Raw genomic sequence first — 15,443 nt, 5'->3', positions numbered from 1 at the left:
GTTGTTATCCCTTTGTAGCTCCAGGATGATGTTCTCTTTTCCCTTGTTCTGTAAGTGTAAAGGACATTTGTCATTATTTGCTCATCTCAGCATCTGTATCCCCTCTGCACACACCTATGTTTGGAGAATATTCCATTTTATGAAGCAAAGCTTGCCTTCCATATAGAAACTAAAAATACAAAAACTCACTAAGTCTTTCTTGCAATTAGGATGCACAGAGTAGGCACTGCCAGCCAGATGTGTACATTCCAGGCATTGACTAACACAACTGGTTCAAGGAAGCAGAGCAGAACTGGCCATGTCCAGTTTCCAGACACAACATGACAGCTGTTTTGCAGGCAGCGCCCAGTGTTAAGGGTGCTTGGGGTGCAAGTAATGTCCATAACCAGTAGTTGCTTTAAGAGTGTCACCACTGGACTAAATAGTTTCATTTGTGGTATAGAGATTCTGAACCTGTTCTTTCATGTCAAAGTAGACTCTAGAAACTACTCAACATCTTTTTAGTAAATTATTTCCCACTTATGTTGTCAGAGTCCAATTCACTACTTAAAACTGAAAATCCTGCCTGACACAATCAATGCATTTTAAATAGACCTCGTGGTCTTATTTTCTGCTTACATTTCTTAAAGTGAGTTATAATCTGCTATTTTGATACAGTAGACCCTTGATTCCACTCTATCTACTTAGGTCCTTGCCAAATCCATCCTCAGAGGAGAACTGGATGTCATACTCCAGTTTTGGCTCAATTCTTGGTGTCCTCAGGCTTTTTTCCTGTGCGTATCTGTTGGTTGGGGCTGAGATTTTCCAGCTCTGAAAAAGTAGAAATAAATGTCTAATGGTGAAAGGGATACCTCACCAGTACTCTGCTGGATACAGAGCTTGCCCTAAGGCCTAGAGTTTCTTCACTTATAAAATTAGAAGCCACATACACGTATATACATGAAGGTTGACCCACAGATGATAAGGCAGGCTAGGAGAGACCAGAGGCAAGAACTGAGCTCACACAAGGCCAGTCCCACTGCTTAGAACAACCATCCTGGGCACAGCTCTGGGCAGCCCATTATTTGCTCAAGAATCCTCTGAGGACTTAAGTCCATATCCAGGATAGATTGCCTGCTGCTCTGCCAAACCCCAATGCTTTCTCTGTTCCTTTCTTTGAATAATCTCCTCCCTCCTTTGCTCCAAATTTTGCCAGTTCTGTTGCCTCCTTCCTCATAAGCTCATCTTTTCTTATTCTCCCCATGCTATGCTCAAATCATAATGAACTATTTTTGATTCTCTTATTTTACAAAAACCTTGAAATAAATTCTATCTTTGCATGTGCTGTATACTTTGGCTAGAGCACTCCTCATTGCCCTACATTTCTTCACCTAGCTAACACTTAATTTTCTTTTAGGTCTCATTTTACCTATTGTTTCTTTCTGCAAATCTTCTCTGTGCTCCTGTTCCTCAAGACCTGTGTGCACTTACAATGGGCTTCCATAACACTCTGACTCATCCTTACCATAACATATATCACTCACAGTAACTGAATATATATATACTTGTCTATATTTGTTTTTACTTGTTTATAACCTGAACTAGCGTGTTACACCTTCTTGGCCATATCTTATTATATGTTGTTCATAGTATTCAGTTATGTACCTGTTTTATAGTAGGTCCTTAAAAATAATTGTGAAAGAATAAAAGAACAAAAATAACTCTACTCCTCTCTGCACACCCTTCACATTTTAAAATACAGTAAGTGTACACTTTGTGTAAAGTATGTATATACCGCTTACTGGTCTCTTTTTTCTCATAGAGTAGGATCCATGACTGCTTCAAGTCAAGTAATTATCATGTTCAGGAGTTTCTGCATTAATAGGTACCCAAGAAAGTTTATTTGAAGAAGTTCTACGCTGTAGGGTAACCAAAATGTCAGTCACCCAAATTGGGCCACTTTTGAGAGTAAAAGGCAACGCTATTAATAATTAGCCCAAGAAGGCCGTGTGCAGTGATTCATGCCTGTAATCCCAGCACTTTGGGAGGCTGCGGTGGGCGGATCACTGGAGGTTGGGAGTTTGAGACCAGCCTGACCAACATGGAGAAACCCCACCTCTACTAAAAATACAAAATTAGTCAGGCGTGGTGGCGCATGCCTGTAATCCCAGCTAGTCGGGAGGCTGAGGCAGGAGAATCGCTTAAACCTAGGAGGCAGAGGTTGCGGTGAGCTGAGATCGAGCCACTGCACTCCAGTCTGGGCAATAAGAGTGAAACTCCGTCTCTAAATAAATAAATAAATAAATAAATAAATAAATAAAATTTGCCCGAGAAGATAGTCTTGATTTAGGATTGTCCAGGGCAACATGGATATACAGTACCCTATTTAGATAGCAAACACCATTGCCAGATCATTAATAGTTGCTCTTTAGATTTTAAGACGGAAGGTGCTGGGCCAGGGGGAGTTTCTTGCATTCCATTCACTAAAAGGTCAAACCAAGTATGAAAGATGATCATCTCATAGTCAAACATCAAGCAGTGAGTTAGTGACAGGCATAGATAAACTGCCCAGGACTCTTAATTCTCTTATTCTTCATCCCAATGAATGCTATTTGTCTTTTGATTAAGCGGGATGCATGCAATGGGAGACATCGAAATTTAGATAATTTTTTTGAACTGTAATAATTAGTCATTATAGCATAGAAAGAAACAAAATCAAATCTGTTCTTCTTACATCTGCCACAGTGATCAGACATAATCCTTTAATGTAATCAGAGGTAGCAAGAAAATGTCAAAGCCTTGTGCTTTAAAGAATTTAATTGGAGATTCAGCCATTGTCCCAAAGCAGCAGCCACTTTTCTTCCTTAAAGAAAAGCACTCAGAGCATTTAGACATTAGTTCAGTAATCCTCAATTTCAGAGCTTGGTGCTGGAAAGTTATCTATATTCTACTTGGGGAAATTAAGGCTCAATATATATTGAATTTAGGTCAGTTTGTGGTTTAGTAAATCCATTCTTAATAGGTTGACAAATTAAGGGTCAAATAGACCACGAAAGAACACTGGGGGTTCACTTTGAAAGCAGTGGTGAAAAGACTGAGTGGGGATAGGAAAAGCAGTGTCAGAAATCATGAACTTCAACCAAAAATTCCATAAATTTGCATAGGGTTTACAGTTTGTAATATACTTTTGTAATGTGTGTACAGTTTGTAATGCATTGTTTTATCTGGTCCATGCCATAAAGATACAGAAGAAGGTGGGACAGGAATGAGGATCTTCATCCTGTAGAGGAAAGAAAGAAAAGAAAACAAAAGAAAAGAAAAGAAAAGACAGAGAAAAGAGAGAGACAGAAAGGAAGGAAGGAAGGAAGACAGGAAGAAAGAAAGGAAGGAAGAAAGAAAAGAGAGAGAAAGGAAGGAAGGAAGAAAGAAAAGTAAAGAAAAGAAAAGAAAGAAAGAAAATGAATAAATGAATAAGGCTCAGGGAGAGGAAATGACTTGTTCGGGATCACATGTTTATCACAGAGTTGGGACTGGAGCCCAAGTCTCTTGCTTCCCAATCTGATCATCCTCCTCCCTGGGCTCAGTGATGCGGTTGAGGGCTTTATCTCAACTGCATCTCCATGGGAAACCTAAAGAAATGTGACCGGTCCTACTTGGAACTTAAAAATGCCACCCAAACCATTCAAGCTGCTTTTATTTCTGCTCAGGAAATCTTAAAGGGTTTCAATTCTTTCCTGCCTATTATGTCATGTGTCATAGGCAAAGAGAAAGTTTATAATAAACTCGTTTGCTGAAAGGAAGCTAGATCTTTTAGCCAGAGCCTTTTCGGTGCCTCAGCTTACAAGCGGTAGCCACCTGGGTGATCTCGAGCTAGAGCGAATCAGGATTGAGAGGTGAGATATTAAGGTAGCATGGTGTTCTGTGAGTTAGCCTGATAAACAAGGGAATACCATGTGTCTTAGTGGGACTTTGTAAGGTTCAAATGGAAGGTGAAAATACTAGAAGCTTTTTGGTTTAAAAAATCATGTAAGCCTGGTGCGGTGGCTCATGCCTGTAATCCCAGCACTTTGGGAGGCTGAGGCCGGCAGATCACATGAGGTCAGGAGTTCAAGATCAGCTGGGCCAACACATGGTGAAACCCCATCTCTACTAAAAAAATACAAAAATTAGCTGGGTGTGGTGGCACACGTCTGTAATCCCAGCTACTTGGGAAGCTGAGGAAGAATAATCGCTTTAACCCAGGAGGTGGAGGTTGCAGTGAGCAACCTGGGAAGTGGAGTTTGAGATTGTGCCACTGCATTACAGCCTGTGTGACAGAGAAAAAAAAATCATGTTAGGGCCACAAATATGAATTCCTGCCCTACTATTCTCCATAGGTATCTATTTTTATTCTAGTTTGTTTATTTTAGCATTGTGCTAACATTGTATATTCAAACTACATTTGAATTTTCCTTGTGAACATACGGTGGAGTCCACCCTACTGTAAGTGTTGATGATTGAAATAAAATCATGTGGACATTTTTACTTAAAATTATCCTTGAAAAATACTTAGGATACAATCCCCTTTCCTCTAGCTTTGGGACTAATCACAGTTTATTGGTTGAACACCAGAAGTAGCAGCTGACTTTTAACGGGCCATGCTGGATAAAATATGGGTGTCTTTATTTATTTTATTATTATCGTTTGAGACAGAGTCTCGCTCTGTCATCCAGGCTGGAGTGCAGTGGCACGATCTCACTGCAACCTCTGCCTCCTGGGTTCAAGTGATTCTCCTAACTCAGCCTCCTGAGTAGCTGGGATTACAGGCACCTGCCACCACGCCTGGCTAATTTTTGTATTTAATAGAGACTGGGTTTCATCATGTTGACCTGGCTGGGCTCAAACTCCTGACTTCAAGTGATCCGCCCGCCTTAGCCTCCTAAAGTGCTGGGATTACAGGTGTGAACCACCACCTGCCGGCCAAATATGGGTATCTTTAAACAATCAACAAGGAAAGACAGCACTCCATGAAAAGCAGGGAAAGGTGGTGAGAACTAGTGTGGGCCAGGAGGTTCAGGTCTTGCATCTCCACTCATGAGAATCCTGGCGGAGAGGATCACCATTTAAATTTAAATTGTTGCCTCTCGGGCCAGGAGTGGTGGCTCACCCCGCTTATCCCAGCTCTTTGGGAGGCCGAGGTGGTTGAATCACTTGTGGTAAGGAGTCTGAGACCAGCCTGGCCAACATGGTGAAACCCTGTCTCTACTAAAAATACGAAAAAAATTAGCCAAGCGTAGCACACACCTGTAATCCTAGCCACTCGGCAGGCTGATGTGGGAGGCTCACTTGAACCCGGGAGGCAGAGGTTGCAGTGAGCTGAGATTGTGCCACTGCACTCCAGCCTCCATGACAGAACAAGACTCTGTTTCATAAATAAATAAATAAATAAAATTGTTGCCTCTCTTCTCTCCCTGCTTACACATTGAATTTTGTGGGTAGAATCAGCCAGACTTGACCAGTGATCGGAATGAGGAGTAAGGGAGAGGGAAGTCAAGAATGACCACAGGTTGTGAGCGTCCTCCTCACAAGGAGGTTGGGGTACCATGAATGGAGACAGGGAAGTGGGGAGAAGGCAGAGCCCAGGTGAATTCAATTTTGAGCCATGTTGACTTTGATGATTCTCAAATAAAGACTGGTTAACCTGTAAAAGTCTGCTAATTTTAGTCCACAAACTCAAAAGCAAAAACGTGAAAATTTTCTATAATTGGGAGTATGCAATTAAAATTAAGTTTATTCTGCAAAGTAAAAGAAACCTAGTCTCTTTCAATTTGAGGTCTATTCCATCCCTGGGAATGCACTAACACAGACTGTCTTAGCTAGTTGGGTGAATAAAGAACCAAGATCTGGAAATACGGGTAAAGATCTCATTAAATATTTCAAAATAATATTCTACCACAAACCATCTGGCATAGATTGCTGGGAAGATTCAAGGTCAAACAAAAGGGATCACATCTTCCCAAATACGTGTTTGCTTTTTTGTCTTAAAAAGCTGTATTGTCCGTCTTATTACAGGCACATAGGAAAATTTAAAAGTGACACATTTATTGTAAGAAAATTAGAAAATTTAGATAAGCAAAAAGAATGAATAATTCTACCACTTGAAAACAATCACTTGGCCGGGCGCGGTGGCTCCAGCCTGTAATCTCAGCACTTTGGGAGGCCGAGGCAGGTGGATCACGAGGTCAGGAGATTGAGACCATCCTGGCTAACACGGTGAAACCCCGTCTCTACTAAAAACACAAAAAATTAGCCGGGCGTGGTGGGGGGCGCCTATAGTCCCAGATACTTGGGAGGCTGAGGCAGGAGAATGGCGTGAACCCGGGAGGCGGAGCTTGCAGTGAGCCAAGATCCTGCCACTGCACTCCAGCCTGGGCGACAGAGCGAGACTCTGTCTCAAAAAAAAAAAAAAAAAAAAAAAAAAATCACTTTTATAACATTAAGCATACCCTTTCAAATCCTTTAAAAAATTCCATCTATGCCTTTTCTCCCACTTTAAAATATCATGTAACCAAAAGAAATGAAAATATATGTCCACACAGAAATATGTACCTGAATGGTCACAGGAGCGTCATTCATTGTAGCCCCCAAATGGAAATAAGCCAAATGTTCAGCAACTGATGAATGAGTAAAGAGAATATGGTATATCCACACAAATGAATATTATTTGGCCATAAAAAGGAAAAAACTATTGATACATTATGCTCCAACCTTAGTGAACCTTGAAAACATGGTAAGTGGAATAAATCAGATGCAAAAGTTCACACATTCTATGATTCCATTTATATGAAATGTCCAGAAAAAGCAAATCTTATAGAGACATAAAGTACATTAGTAGATATTTAGGTCTGAAGATAAGAATAGGCAATGACTATAAATGGGTGCAAGGTTTCGTTTTTGGGGTGATGAAACTGCTCTACTATTAGAATGCAGTGATGGTTATACAATTCCATAAATTTACTAAATTTACTAAAAACCATTTCTGCCTAAAGTGAATGAATTTTATGGTATGCAAATTATACCTCAATTAAACTGTGTATATATACATATATATAGAAGATATATATATATAAAATACATGTATATATAAAGAGATTTACATAGATATATATCATGGACTTCTTTCTATTCATCTAAAACTGACCTAATATTTGCTGTGATGCCCATGGAGTCAGTGAGACTGTGGATTGCAGCCACGAATGAGGCAAAGCACATCCTAAAGCCTATTCCAAGTACCGAGCTCATCAAGAACTGGTAGACCTTCTTCAGCTCCATGCAACTCTCTAAAGGAACTAGTGAGGCCACTGCGTGAGGCCTTGCTGCATACATCAAACCCTTGGACATTATCCTTTACCTCCTGCTTCTGTTGTTGTGTGAAGACAAAAATGTACGTGCCATGTTTGTGTTTCCCCAGCTCGGTTGTGTCTCCACGCTCATTGTTGCCTGCCCCATCACCATCAAAGGAGGCTCTCAGCTGCCACAGTGGATCTAGCCCATCCAGTGGTCCACTGGGAGATCTCAGCAAAGCTATCTCAACAACATCCCTCTGCTTGGAACTGGTATTACGTATTATCTTTGTTTTAGGATGTAGGGTAGGAACTGAGTCTATTAATGTTTTTCTCAACACTGTATTCCCAGGCCTAATAAGGCTAGTAGGTGCATAATAACCTGTTGTTAGAGCAAAAAGATGGCATAAACTGTCTCCCTTGTTGTTTGAGCCTCTTTGAAACTTTTCATTGGTAGTGAACACAAAAAGGATTAAAGCTCTGCTTACCAACATCTCTGCTACAAGAGACTGGCCCCCACTGTGAGACGGCTCTACCTGATCTCTGAAGATTCACAGGCTTCCAGGCACAATCATATCTCATTCTAAGTCCTGCACTTACCTGAGGTCAAAAGCCGTTGGATTGGTACAGGTGGTTGAGTTGGGATACACCAAAATACATTCAGACAATCCGATCCTGTGATCTGGTAAAATGCAAATAGTGATAATGCTATAGCCACTTACTAAAAACTGGGTGAAATTGTGCAGAAACACATGGGACAGATACAAATTATCATTTGTTCCATATTGATTTGATTCCTGTAAGCTAATGAAGAAATTAGCTTGTGACACCAAAAACCTAGTACTCAATAAAAAGAGAAAACATTCATTTAGGAAGTCTGATCATACATTCTTTTTTTACATTGACTTTCTTCCTCCATTCTACAATAAGATGTGAAGAAGAGAGAGTAAGCAAACCTTTTATACTCTGTTTTATTTTATTTAATTTAATTTTTTGAGAGGGAGTCTCACTGTGTCCTCCAGGCTGGAGTGTAGTGGCATGATCTCTGCTCACTGCAACCTCTGCCCACTGGGTTCAAGTGATTCTCCTGCCTCAGCCTCCCAAGTAGTTGGGATTACAGGTGCCCACCACCACACCTGGCTACCTTTTGTATTTTAGTAGAGACGGGGTTTCACCTTGTTGGCTTCCTGGCCTCCTGACCTCAAGTGATCTGCCCGCCTCGGCCTCACATAGTGCTGGGATTATAGGTGTGAGCCATCACGCCCAGTCTGTAAACTGTTTTATTTTTTATTTTTTTATTTATTTTTTATTTATTTATTTTTTGAGACGGAGTCTCGCTCTGTCGCCCAGGCTGGAGTGCAGTGGCCGGATCTCAGCTCACTGCAAGCTCCGCCTCCTGGGTTTACGCCATTCTCCTGCCTCAGCCTCCCGAGTAGCTGGGACTACAGGCACCCGCCACCTCGCCCGGCTAGTTTTTTGTATTTTTTAGTAGAGATGGGGTTTCACCATGTTAGCCAGGATGGTCTTGATCTCCTGACCTCGTGATCCGCCCGTCTCGGCCTCCCAAAGTGCTGGGATTACAGGCTTGAGCCACCGCGCCCGGCTGTTTTATTATCTTTAGTGTTTCATTTACTACAAGCCTGTACTACTATTTACCAAATTAAGTTTTTAATCTCTTTTCCAAAGGCTGATGCTCACTGGGCCGAGCTAGAGTCACTGTCACCCAGAGGCCTGGTTTGCATAAGACACTGGTACTATAATCTTGGAAAAGACCTATGCTCAACTATAGAAAAGGATATATAAAATATTAAAACTGTCACTTCTGCTTAGTTATTTCTGAAAAAAGATGACCTTAGGTATCTTTTTGAATTTTGTTTATATAAAGTTGCAAAATAACCATGGTTTTAATTTCATGTCTATTCTAATAGCAGAACTATGTTATCAGAAAATTTATACAATTTATGTATGGTAATCGTCAGAAGGCCTAGAAAGTGCACACAGAGCACATTGTAACAAATGACCAGTATTAGTCCTGTCTCTTCCCCTTGCCCCTTCTGATGCCTGCTCAGAGCCATGATCTAAAGAAACATGACCAATCTTCCAGAGGGACAGCATCAATTGTGTTGCTTTTCTATCCACATTGAGTGAAAGAGTGATTCACTCATTCACTCACTTACTGGATAACATTTGGTTATAAGTGCCAGGTACTGCCTTGGCTGCTGGGGAAGAGAAATGAACAAGACATGAAGATTAATACAAAGAATTCTATATTTGCATGGAGGAGATCAAACTCACTGATGAAAAATTGTAATGCGTTGGGATAATGAAATGGGCATCTTTTTGAGAAAATAGAGAAGTTATTTTCATATTAATGGAGGGAGTTTGGAAGGAATGGGCAATGGGGTAGAGATTCTGTGAGAGGGGGTTGGCTGGACAGGTAGAATCTGCAGTTTTGGAGATGGGCCTGGAAAGTCTTTAAGGTTCAAGAGGAGAAAACTAAACATGCAAAAGCCTGGAGGCAAGAAGTAAAGGAAGAGGCATGTGTGTGTGTATGTGTGTGGTGGAGGAGGGGGTGTTAGAGGTACAACTTATAGTTGGAAAAGGCCATCAGGATTTGATCATCAAATAAGGAAGGGGAAGCTGCCGGGTATGAACTTAATTTGGTTGATATTATTGAACCCTATCAGTCCATTATCACACAGCTAATAAAGACATACTCAAGACTGGGAAATTAATAAAGGAAAAAAGTTTAATTGACTCAACAGTTCAGCATGGCTGAGAGGTCTCAAGAAACTTACAATCATGGCAGAAGGTGAAGCAAACATGTCCTTCTTCATGTGGCAACAGGAGGCAGAAGAATGAGTGCTCAGTGAAGGGGAAAGACCCTTAAAAAACCATCAGATCTCATGAGAACTAACTCACTATCACGAGAACAGGAGGGGGAAATCGCCCCTATGATTCAACTATCTCCACCTGGTCCCTCCCATGACACGTGTGGATTATGGGAACTGCAATTCAAGATGAGATTTGGGTGGGGACACAGCCAAACCATATCAGGAACGTTTACAAGATTTGTGGTATGACATAGCATACTATGCTTCCGGAATATGAATTTGGTCACTGGGTAGAATGTAGCATCAAACTGAAAAACTGGGAGAATATTGGAGACCACCAAGTCTAAGAACCCAATTTAATAGATAAAGAAACTGAGAATAGAGAGGAAGTGACTTGCCAAAAGTTTGCAGAGTAATTTAGGGTAAGGCAAGGACCATAAACATTTCTCTCTTGTGTCCCTCTCTGTGCTAGTCTTTTTTTTTTTTTTTTTTTTTTGAGACACAGTCTTGCTCTGTCAACCAAGCTAGAGTGCAGGAGGGTGATCTTGGCTCACTGGAACCACCGCCTCCCAGGTTCAAGCGATACTTGTGCCCCAGCCTCCAGAGTAGGTGGGGTTATAAACGTGTGCCACCAGGCCTGGCTAATTTTTGTAGTTTTAGTAGAGATGAGGTTTCACATGTTGGCCAGGCTGGTCTCAAACTCCCAACCTCAGGTGATCCGCCCGCCTAGGCCTTCCAAAGTGCTGGAATTATGGGTGTGAGCCACCGCGCCCCGCCCCCATGCTAATCTTGATTGCTGCTTCCAAATGCCTGGGCTCCTCTTGTTGGTCTGCTTGCATTCAGGCCCCATCACTTGAGGTTATCTGAAAGAGAGAGCTGAGGACTCCTGAGGGAAAAGGGAAGATGTGCAAACAGAGATAAGCAGGGAGAGGTAAGATGTGCTTGGAAAACTACTAGAAGCAGGGTGGAGGGTGGGGGCACATAAAATCCTGGAAGAAATGAGGCTGAAGGAACAAGTAGGTGCCAAATTATGAAGGTCTGTGCAAACCATACTAGAGGCATTTGGCCTGATGGGTGTTAGGTTCTCAGAGGCAACAGCAGATTGGTATTTACCTTCTATCACCCATGGCCCTCTTATTCTTATTGCTTTTCTAGTAGCCTCTTCAGAACTTTTCCTCTTGGTCAGCTGTAGGAGATCATAAGTTCCCTATGCTGGAGTGTTCAAACTGAGAGCAGATGGTCACTCGACAGTGGGTGAGCGAGGTGCCAGCTTGCCAGGGATCAGCGTGGAATTTTAGCTTACCTACCCTCAGCTGAGTAAGAGCTTACTCAGCTCAGGGCTGGGCGCGGTGGCTCACGCCTGTAATTCCAGCACTTTGGGAGGCCGAGGGCAGATCACGAGGTCAGGAGATCAAGACCATCCTGGCTAACATGGTGAAACTCCGTCTCTACTTAAAAACTTAAAAAAAAAAAAAAAAAAAAATCGGGCTTGATGGTGGGCGCCTGTAGTCCGGGCTACTCAGGAGGCTGAGGCAGGATAATGGCGTGAACCCAGGAGGTGGAGCTTGCAGCGAGCAGAGATCGTGCCACTGCACTCCAGCCTGGGCGACAGAGCGAGACTCCATTTCAATAATAATAATAATAATAATAATAATAATAATAAAATAAAAATAAAAAGAGCTTACTCAGCTCTTAACACAGAGCTAGTACTTAAACTCCCTGGGCTTTAGTTTCTTTATGGATAAAATAAAAAAATAATAATGCCAACCTAAGAAGGGTCTTGTGAGAGTTAAGTGAATTGTATATGAAAACTCCTTAAAATATTGCTGGGCACTCCAAAATAAGGACTGGCATGAGCTCCACAAAGGCCATGTGTACAGGACTGTAATGGATGCAGATGAAAGGCAGGACCCAAGCCCAGCTTGCCTGAAAGTCTTTTATGCCATTACTGAACCCATGAAAATGCTGCTGGTAGCCTTTAGGCCACCAGTGTGCTATCCTTGGACCAAATGACCCCGCACTACACCTGAAGTTCTGTGCTTTTTTTTAGTCTCTGAATTGGTAAACCAGTATTTTTCTACCACTGAGTGCAAATTTATACAACCTTCCCATTTCGTGCAAGCCCCTGCACACAGAAAGTCGTAACAGGGGGTTGAGAAAAGTAAGAGTACGAAAGAAACCGGAACAGTCAATGGGAATGAGGCTTTTGGTGGGGTTAGCACTGACAACAACGCTGTATGTGGTTCACTAAGCATCCAGATTATGACTTGGGTGGTTATATTCCTGGGAAGTTCCTCACGAGTCAAAATTATCTTTTGTAGTTAATCTTATATGATGTTCATGCTAACACCATGCTCACCACGCTCACCTGAGCAATTCATAAACATTTCAGGAGGAGAAACAGTGATCTTCCCCAACACACCCATACAGCACTTTCAACATAATTAGTAGCGTTTCTGGATCCAGCACAGTACTCTTATAATGTGTATGATGGAAGAAATGAACAACTCTAATTATACTTTATTAAATCTTAATCCTCATTAGGACCCTATTATTCTTTATAAGTGGGTTACTGAAGGAAAAAGAAAGGAAATGCTGGGCAAGTCCCGTTATATTCCATGAGAATTGAGATAATCCATTTTTACTTCATGTAACACTGGAATTCTTTTCATAGTAAACCCTAGTACTCAGAATGTGAGTATGCTGAAATGTTTGAGTGAGTGAACTGTGTTTTGATAGGATCTGACCTTTTTAAAACCCCAGAAAAAAATCTCTCTAAGAGCTCATATCTCCCATTTCAAACTATGTTAGTTGCAAAGAGATAAATTCTTTATTATTCTGTGGAATGAGTGGTTATTCTCGACCTTATCTCTCTCTCTCTCTCTCTTTTTTTTTTTTTTTTTTTTTTTTTTAAGACAGAGTCTTGCTCTGTCCCTCAGGCTGGAGTGCAGTGGCGCAATCTCGACTCACTAAAACCTTTGCCTCCCAGGTTCAAGCAATTCTCCTACCTCAGCTTCCGGAGCAGCTGGGATTACAGGCGCTCGCCACCACGCCCGGCTAATTTTTCGTATTTTTAGTAGAGACAGGGTTTTGCCATGTTGGCCAGGCTGGTCTCCAGCTCCTGACCTCAGGTGATTTGCCCGCCTCGGCGTCCTGGAATTACAGGTGTGAGCCACCACGCCCAACCATGTTCATATTTTTGTATGTGAACATTAGACAGTTGTTAGGAACAGGTTAAGTAGTCTTACCCCTGAAATGTCTGAATTCAAACACTTATTAAGCACAAGGAAGGTGCTTAATAAATCCAATAACGTGTGTTTTTACATTATTAATTCCTGGTCAAAAGAATCCCACTAAAATCCATCCTCAGAAGGCCCACTTTTTGGAGTTTTTATGAATCGGTAGTTCATGGTGTACTCTCAACAGTTATGAATGGAATTATGTCCTGCTAGAGGTCAGGGCCAGGTATAGAAAGATCAAGGGATTAGTCAGGAGACCCGTATGGGAGGAGGGGAAGACAGGTGCTGGGCCAGTAACGTTCCTTAAGTTTTTGCCTGAAGTGTAAAGCGGGGGACTACGCTTTGTCCTATCTAACTCACCTGAAGATGCAATAGCCGGGTGAGAGACTGCTTTCATTATATGCTAACATGAGGGATGATTTTAGATATTAATAGGAGAGAAGTACAAGGAAAGGAAGTCTCAGGGCATGGAGTGCTTTCCAGGCAATGGCTGCTGCACGTCATAATCCCCTAACACAGTAAGTGGTGGTTCTCATCGTCGTTCACCCTTACAGATGTCAGAGGGGGGAAAAAATCCAACTCAAACCTTCCAATAACAGGATTGTCTGTATTCAAACCAGTTCATCCCGTTCGCAGACTTTTTTGAAGCTATAAGCACAGAGTAAGCTTTCTGGGCGGGGCTCAGAAGTAAACGTTAAACTCCAGGGATTCATATATTTGAGCACAGAACAGAGGAAGTTGCCCTGGAGCAACTGATTGTCATTGATATTCAGGGCTCACTGTCAACCAGGACCTTCCAGGAACTGGCTCTGGGCCAAGAGCAGTAGAAATCACTGGGTGGTCTGCGCAGCCTGCGGACATCTAACCTGCTTCAAGGCTCAGGGCTAAAAGGAAGGCAGGGCCCTTCCTGGAGGCGGCAACCCAAGTGGGAGGCAGAGCACCTGGGCCTGCTCCTCGATCTGTTGAGTGACGACCCTGTACAAGTCATTTCTCTTCGGAGAGCTTCAGTTTCCTCACGTGCCAAGCGGACGGGTTGGAAGTTGGTCTTTGCCAGCTCTGACACCTTGTAAGTTTTCAGTCTTGCTGGGAATCCAGGGCGGGGCTCACGAGGAAAATCTTGGAAGGGGATTTCATGGCTGGATCTCTTCCACTCAAGCTCAGTGCCTTAATTTGACGCCTTAATAGCAGACGCAGGCTTTTCCATTTTCCAGGAGCCCCTGACGCGGCCGCTTCCTCCTACGTCTCCTCCCTCTTCCTCTAGCAGGGGTAAAGTCTCCACATCTCCCTCTTTCCCTTCCTCCTTTGCAAGCTCCCTGCATTCCCGCGTCTCCTCCTCTTCCTCTCAGGAAATGCAATGCCCTCGGTGCGCCCACCTTTTGGCAAAGCCACTGCCGGCTGCGGGTTTCCCCTCCCCCGCCAGGCGAGCTCTGCGCGGCGGCTCCGCGGGCACACGCCTTCCCATACCTTACATGGACAAATGCGTGCAGGCAAAGTCAGGAATTCAGGCCCCTGACGTCAGCCTCCAGCGCTCAGGGCACCGCACGGGAGACCACGGGGAGGGGGTGGGGACGGTGGGGAGGAAGGAGGGGGAAAGGCACCAACCAGCAGCCGCTCCAGCCCTGCCGAAGTTTCACTTTTTGTCTGTGGGTTCGTTCCCGGGTCCCGCGCGAGCTTTCCCGGGATAAGTAGCTTTAGCGATCGGGGGACAGCCGGGCGCTGCAAGGTAAGGGCTGGCTGCACGGCCCGGGGCGCGGGGCGCGGGGCGCTGGGCGCGGGCGGCGCGCTGGAGGAGGCCAGTGTGGGGCGCGGGGCAGGGCCTGTCCGGGGCTGGGGACAATGGGAGGGGGAGTGCCCGGGCACCTCCTCCTCTGTCTCTGCCTCCGCCTCCAGCCGCCGCCGCCGCTGCCGCCGCCGCCGCCGCTGCCCCGGCTGCCTCCTCCCTGAGGTATTGTTGCAAATCCTTCCTTCCCCTCACCCTCCGCCCGCGGGCGCCTCGGGAACCCCCAGCCCTCCCCCGGCGCGAGCGTCTCCGGGGTGGCAGGAGCGCGGGGCGCGCGCCGTGCTCTGGC

At 43.8% G+C, this 15,443-nt stretch overlaps 1 protein-coding gene across 19 annotated transcripts in view; it reads left to right on the top strand.

The window, feature by feature from the left end:
* Positions 1 to 14,097: 14,097 nt before the first annotated feature.
* The window catches only part of LPP (LIM domain containing preferred translocation partner in lipoma), a 724,989-nt gene continuing 723,643 nt past the window's right edge, over positions 14,098 to 15,443 (top strand). For 11 of the 19 annotated variants that reach the window (XM_065539350.2, XM_065539352.2, XM_065539353.2 and 8 more), the window contains exon 1: positions 14,939 to 15,097. The gene's annotated coding sequence lies outside the window, so the exon portion shown is untranslated. Of the gene's footprint in view, positions 14,441 to 14,938; positions 15,098 to 15,250; positions 15,320 to 15,443 lie in introns of those variants that run through there. The other 8 variants (XM_074030779.1, XM_074030782.1, XM_065539344.2 and 5 more) reach the window with 2 other exon arrangements.

The sequence above is a fragment of the Macaca fascicularis genome, chromosome 2 (assembly GCF_037993035.2).
Source record: "Macaca fascicularis isolate 582-1 chromosome 2, T2T-MFA8v1.1".
NCBI classification, from domain to species: domain Eukaryota; kingdom Metazoa; phylum Chordata; class Mammalia; order Primates; family Cercopithecidae; genus Macaca; species Macaca fascicularis.
Note: the sequence above shows the minus strand (reverse complement) of the source record. Positions and strands in the feature narration are given on the sequence as shown.